This window comes from Triticum aestivum, chromosome 2B, assembly GCF_018294505.1.
Source record: "Triticum aestivum cultivar Chinese Spring chromosome 2B, IWGSC CS RefSeq v2.1, whole genome shotgun sequence".
NCBI classification, from domain to species: Eukaryota; Viridiplantae; Streptophyta; class Magnoliopsida; order Poales; family Poaceae; genus Triticum; species Triticum aestivum.
This window is the reverse complement of record NC_057798.1, coordinates 712008122-712015546: the sequence shown is the minus strand read 5'-3', so window position 1 is coordinate 712015546 and position 7425 is coordinate 712008122. Positions and strand designations below refer to the sequence as shown.

At 47.0% G+C, this 7425-nt stretch overlaps 1 long non-coding RNA gene across 1 annotated transcript; it reads right to left on the bottom strand.

Moving 5' to 3' along the window:
• Positions 1–503: 503 nt before the first annotated feature.
• On the bottom strand, positions 504–5321 carry LOC123046879 (uncharacterized). Its single transcript, XR_006422661.1, has 4 exons — positions 4959–5321; positions 3639–3759; positions 1542–1618; positions 504–707 (listed from the first exon to the last, which is right to left on the bottom strand). It is a non-coding gene; the product is annotated as an uncharacterized lncRNA (long non-coding RNA).
• Positions 5322–7425: the final 2104 nt, after the last annotated feature.

Sequence of the window (7425 nt, the reverse complement as noted above, 5' to 3'; positions counted from 1 at the left end):
CGGAGGGGGGGGGGAGTCGCGTCGAAGTGGCAGAGGTCGTCGGGGTGTAGGGCCGCGGCGGAGGTGGTCGGGGTGGAGGGCGGCGAAGGAGGTGGTCAGGGTGGAGCGCGGCGGTGGAGGGCGGCGGAGGAGGTGGTCAGGGTGGAGCGCGGCGGTGGAGGTTGTCGGGGTGGAGGGCGGCGGAGGAGGTGGTCGGGGCGGTGCCTTTGCGGGTGGCGACGGAGGTCGTCGGGAGTGGGAACCGGCAGCGGAGGTCGTCAGGACTGGGATCCGGCGGCGATGGGATCAGGGGAAGGTGGGGATCAGGATTGGGGAAGTGGTGGGTCGATCTGTTAGGATCGTGGCGGTGGTGGGTTTTTTCTTCTTCGCCGGTTGGAATTCGGGAACGAGTCCATCGGGCCCTATATAGGGCTGGCCGTGATCCAAATAACTATTCTGATCCTGGAATCAGAATAGTGCTGTCCTATATATATATGTACATATATACCAACACATGTTACCAATAGTAGCAAGTTTCATCCATACATATACATAGTTTCATCAATATTACACAATTCATTCATAGGTAGCAAGTTTCACAAAGTAAAAACAAAAACTAAAGACAAGCACTCCATATCTGAAATTACAATAAATGACCTAAAACTAAATATCTATTTTCCTAGGCAGCACACACTTGACCACCATAGCAGCTTGCCGGACCGTTGTATCTGTGGAGCACAAAACAGCAGTCAGCCTGATTAGAAATTTTAAGGAGAGCAGTGCTAGTTTAAGAGTTATGAACAGATAGAAATGGTGCATAAATTCCTATTATTCAACAAGCATAAGTTATTTCCAAGTGAAACACGGGGCAATGTTATCCACTTCAAAATAGAACAGAACACATAGGTACACACATCGTCAAGTTTTTTCCACAAATGAGTTACTGATTGAGTTCAAGAAATGACCAAGGTCCTAATTGGTTCACAGGACCTAAAAACTCATAAATAGGAAAATCACTGGGTTGCAATGTCATGCCCTCTCTTGATACAATATGATCGACATGATGTTTGAGTGCATCATAGAAAACCATAGGAGTTTTTCAAGGCCGCATATTACAATCATATGGAATAATTTGAAGCAGAGAGGCCCCAAAAGGGGAAATCATGCTGTGTGGGAAAAGAGAATACCATTCACCGCAATGAAAAATATAGCATGCCAGAATCACTATTCTAGAGCACATATCCGTTCCAAAACATTTATAGTGTTTCCAACTCTTCTAAGCATGTGAGAACACTATGAGGACAATCAAATTGAGTTATCTAAGCAATTTGACAATCAAATGGAGTTAACACGGGCCCCAGCGTTAGGGATTTAGTGACGGCAGCAGTCTGCTAGCCGGCTTCCTCAATAGAAGGGACAGACCCAGTGCTAGAAGCAGAACAAGAACGTTGATACACAAGATAAGCACAAGCCCTTGAGAGCAGTCTGCTTGGCAGAACAATTAATTAACCTCTAGAAGCAGAAGAAGCACGTTGATAGACAAGTTATTATGAAGAACCAACCTTGAGAGCGGTCTGCTTGCGCAAGATATCATTGGACTTGAACATGACTGCGGCAATCCAGATCATGACGAAGAGACCTACACAATATAAACTCAATTGGAATGAGGAACTCGCCATCATCTTCTGACCAAGAGGCATCAAGTACCTAGACAAAAAAGTAAGAGCGGTGTTTGTTTCCAGGGACTTAAAAAAGTCCCTATAAGTCCCACCTAAACCAAACACAAGGGACTTATTGGGACTTATTGTGGTGATTTGGGACTTATCAAATAAGACTCTCAGGGAGGAGCTTATTGGGACTTATCCCGGGCCGGACCTACCCCGCGTCGCTCCAGGCTCGTTCCCCGCACGCCGCCTGCCTCTCGTTCCAATCGCCGCCGCCGCCCCGCCTCTCGCCCCGTCGCCGCCCCGTCGTCGCCCCGTCGCCGCCCCGCCTCGGTTCACCACCCCGTCGCTGCCCCGCCTCGGTTCGTTCTGCCTCGGTTCGTTGCAGCGGTGCCTCCAATCGCCGGACAGGCCCTCTCCTGAGCCTCGTTGCAGCGGTGCAACATGGACTTATAAGTCCCTGTAAACAAACAGGTAGGGACTCGGGACTTATAAGTCCCTATAAACAAACAGGTAGGGACTTATGACTTATAAGTTGGGACTTAAAAAAGTCCTAGGACTTATGAAACAAACAGGGCCTAAGATACAATGTATGCCGGTGGACATGTTTAACAACAAAAAAACTACCCTATGAATAGCATAGTTAAATGTGATTCCTCCTAGTGGTATGTGTTCTATTATTCATAGTGATGAGAGCCCGAGACTGCCAATAATGTCCAGAAAGAAAAGGCCTCGAAAATGTAGCATTATTTCAGTAGCAAGATTTTCTTTTCGGAAGTAGGTTTATCCGAGGAGCGTTGACCTTCGTACTTGAGATCAACACCAGAAAGTACTAAATTTTGAGAGATATCCAGATCCTGCAGCAGTACATTAAGAGCAAATTTTGTCGCTTGAGATATTCGACGTAAAACAGGGCAAGGGGCAGGAAGTGGACTTCAAGACAAATAATTTTCTTTTGGAGGAAATCATGCTGTGTGGGAAAAGTGAATACCATTCACCGCAATGAAAAATATAGCATGCCAGAATGGTGATACTTCTTTTGGAGGAAGCATCACCAAAGGTCTAACAAGGTCATCATTCCTGTACCACCGGTAGACTCCACACACGTGAATGGTGACTACTACTACAATCCCTATAAGCATTGACATTTTTCTCTCCCCTTGAAATAAGAAAAAAAAGTGCAAAATTCCGCATGTCAGCTGAACATATATTGCACCCACTGTATGAAGGTCGGATGTTGTTTTTGGCAGATGTCAAGTTCAGTTCACCGGCAATTTCTCAAAACATGACAACAAACAAATTAACTTGAATTCTTGACACCGTATGGTGTTTAGACAAGTCTGAATACGTGGGTGGGGTGATTTAACAAATCTACTCAACAACAGGGGCAGCACCAGCACAACTGGCCAATTGCAGTGTTGAGAAACCATGAAAAACATCTGATCCCACACGACACAGCAAAGATATAGATTTGTCAATAGTTACTACCACTAGCAACATTCAGGTCCTAATCCAGATGTTATGTTTCTACCTTTCAGTGTCTGATATAATAATTGTACAAAAGATATAAATCTTACTGACAAGTGAGAGGTGCAGCAGCCCTGGTTCCATCATTACAACATGACAAGTGAGAGGTGAAAACATTTGATATATGTGAGTGAGAACTAATATTTTGTCTAAGCAGACAATGTACCACAGCTTCTTTTCTAGTGGCTTACACAAAACTTACTGAAAAACTTCTTAACTTGTTAGAGGCCTGACTAAGGAAGCTAATGTTTATACAGGGACAGTTAATAATTTCATCGCTGCAATGCGCTTGTATTGCCTTTAGACAGCAAGTATCAGTCATCAGTCCCAACACTGAAGATTCATTTCATTTTTATCATCATTTTTTTCAAGAATTGATAAATGCAACAGTGATGTATGTCAACAAGCGAAAAAGATTAACAAAATTAAATTGACGGAAACACAATAACGTGTCAAGTCAAACAGTACCTTAGTTACATTTGGATGATCAAGCTTATGCCAGACGGAGACTTCTTGCGAAAATGCTGCTCTTATTGCTGTTATTTCTTGCTTTGACCTATGACCATCCTCCCCCAATCAAGCAGTTTCACTGAAACATAACTGGTGTTAACCATCCATGCTCAAAACTGACAGTTCAAATAAGAGCTTTCAACTTCCATAGCAACTATTGCCCCAAAAGAGGAAATAAGAATTGAGGTGAAACACTGTTTTCGGGATTGAGAGGTGAGACAACAAGAAAAAGAGAGGAGGGGGTCATGCTATTTGCTACAGAAAATCTGCATAACCTGTCTTGGGATATATGGGTCGACAACAGCATACTGACTATAGTGTTGTCTAGGCTAATGAGGTAAGGTTATCCACTACTAAAATACCTTTATTTATGTCTTTCAATTCAAGTGCTTACAGGATTAAAATTTAAAAATCAACCTTAGGACAGTCCAGATTTTCCACGAGGGTTTAAATTGATTTCATTGCAGAGCAATGCATACCTACAGCTTGGGGGTTGCAAAATGAAGCAACCTGTGTAAGAATGGGGAAATAGGCGAATGATGCAGAACAGCAAGTCCTTAACATCGGCGGGCAGACGGGTGGCCGCGCGGCACCGATCGATCGAGTCGAGTGAGTCTTGTTGGCTCAGTCCTGACGCCGAGTACTTCCGGCGACGGCGATACGACCGACGACGAACAACGATGACGAACGAAGCTCGCTGGCGAACTCGACGAAGTTTCCTTACGTCGACACAGACCATAGCACACGAAGCTGGCCTCCAATGACTTGGTCACGTACTAGAACACGTACGTAGAAGATAGCAGCCTCGGCCGATCAAGTCGAGCTACTAGCCGGCTGACTTGCAAACGCACATATACAAAACGCTAGAATCAATTGGATTGCCACAGGTACGTCTCTTGTTTATTGCTTCAACTCACGGTTCGGTGGTACAAGTTACAGGGTTCACGCTTATATATAGTAGAAGCTAGCTGCCTAGGAAATACTACTCCGAGACTAAATCCTACACGGATACATGCAAGAACAAGAAACCTATACGCACACGTATACGGGAGGTTATGTCGTGTTTAATTCCAACAAGTCTCGCCGCAACGAACGGCGCCGCCGCACCAGCAGACATTCCGTCGAACAGCGTACGGGCGCGCGCGGGGTCGCAGCTGGGCTGGGCTGGCTGCGTACGTACCCGCGTGCCGAGTGTCCGTGTTGGCAATGAACAGGCGTGCAGTGAACGGGGGAGGGAGGGGCGGGGAGTGGAGCATAGGAGATGGTGGCGGGACGGACCTGCGACGTCGAGGCCGTCGAAGGCGCCGCGGTGGACGGTGCCGAAGGTGCCGCGCGCGATGACGGCCCGGACGACGAGCCTGGCGGGGTCAGCCTCCCAGTCCTGGCGCGCGCGAGGTGGCGGTCGAGCTGCTCGTCGAGGGTCTTGAGGTCGATCTGGTCCGCCCGCACGCCCCGAACTACCACTAGCAACATCTGATCCCACGCGCGCATCGGATCTGGTCGGAGGGGATGGAGGAGCGGGGGGAGGGGGTCACGTGGGTGTGCTGGGCGCCGTCGAATCCCGCCGGAGCTCGCCGGAATCGGAGAGACGAGCGGGAGAGAGAGGGGTGGGGCGGAGAGAGGGGGGATAGAGATAGAGGAGGTGGGGGCAACGGTTTTTTTTATCCATAGAAAAAAAGATAGCCCCTTCTTTGCCGTCTGCCAGCAGATGGCAAAGATTGCAGTGTAGTGGCATCCGGTGGCACCTCTTTGCCGTCCGCTAGCCGATGGAAAAGATTCTTTGTCATCTGCCACGACATGTCCTTCTTTGCCATCTGTCATTTTTTTTGTCGTCTGTTGTTTGGTAGCTGATGGTAAAGACCTTCTTTGCCGTCTGCAAGTAGACGATAAAGAACTGGCAGATAGCAAAATCTCTGATTCCAGTAGTACAAGCACCGTAAGATCGAACCTATCACAAAACACCTCTTTCCATACAAGATAAATAGATCAAGTTGGCCAAACGAAACCCAAATACCGAAGAACGAAACCCAAATACCGAAGAACAAATACGAGGCTATAATCAATCATGCATATAAGAGATCAAAAAAGACTCAAATAAATTTCATGGATAAAACCATAGATCTGATCATAAACTCAAAGTTCATCGGATCCCAACAAACACACCGCAGACTTACAGCATATGGATCTCCAAGAGACCATTGTATTGATAATCAAGAGAGAGAGAGGAAGCCATCTAGCTACTAACTACGGACCCGTAGGTCTACAAAGAACTACTCACGCATCATCGGAGAGGCAGCAATGGACATGATGCACCCCTCCGAGATGGTGTCTAGATTGGATCTGGTGTTTCTGGACTCTACGGCGGCTGGAATTGATTTTCGTCGACTCCCCTAGGGGTTTTAGAATATTGGGGTATTTATAGAGCAAAGAGGCGGTTTAGGGGGCACCCGAGGTGGGCACAGCCCACCTGGGCGCGCATGGGCCTCTAGGCGCGTCCTGGTGGGTTGTGCTCCCCTCGGAGCACCCCCAGGTGCTTTCCTGGCCCACTGGATGTCTTCTGGCCCAAAAAAAATTCTCAAAAAAGTTTTGCTGCGTCTGGAGTCTGTTTGGTATTGATTTCCTGCGATGTAAAAAACATGCAGAAAACAACAACTGGAACTGGGCACTATGTCAAAAGGTTAGTACCAAAAAATGATATAAAATGACTATAGAATGATTGTAAAACATCCAAGAATGATAATATAACAGTATGGAACAATCAAAAATTATAGATACGTTGGAGATATCAACATCCCCAAGCTTAATTCCTGCTCATCCTCGAGTAGGTAAATGATAAAAACAGAATTTTTGATGTGGAATGCTGCCTAACATGTTTATCACATTTCTTTTCTTTATAGCATGGACATTTGGATTTTTATATGGTTCAAAGCAATAGTCTAGTTTTGACATGAAGACTTTAATACTCAAGCATACCAACAAGCAACCATGTCTTTCAATATATCAACACTAAGAGCATCTCCAACAGGCGCCCAACGCGCGGCGCGCTAAAATCTGGTTTGCGGCGTGCCCATCGCCAGGTTTGGCGCAGCGCTGGCTCCAGCAGCCGCGCTGAAATGCAGCGTGCGCGAGCAGCCGACGCATCACATTTGTTGCATTTTGGACACAAAATAAATTTCACACGTCCACAAAACAAAGACATGGCATATAATTTAAATCACAAACATCATTCAACCAAGTTTAAAATAAATAGTTTAATTTATTATTACAACTCAAACAAACAGTATCTTTCATGAAATACAACAAATAGTTCAACAATACAGCATCAAACGCACAAATCATGATGCTCTTTGGCGGCCATTCCAAGCCTACCACTTCTCAATGAGATCCTTCTTGAGTTCATTATGCGTTGCCGGACGTTTTGTCGAACACCTTGCGGGCGCCAAGCGGCAGTGGGCGGCCGGGCGCTATTCGTTGGAGGACCACCGTGCTCGACGGGCGGCGCTGACTAGAGAGAGATGGAGGAAGCCGTGGCCACGCTAGGAGAGACTGGGGAAGCACCGGAACGGTCGCCGGAAAAGTGGGGTGGCGCGGGCAGCGGCTGGATGGGTAGGTGGAGTTGCTCGCGGAGCGCTCGAGAGTCCAGCGTACGAGAGCGGGCACAACAAATAAGCGGCACGTGATGGTGTTTTTGCCGACGCGCTAAATTACATATGCCGCGTGCGCGGTTTTTGCGCGTCCGCTGGAG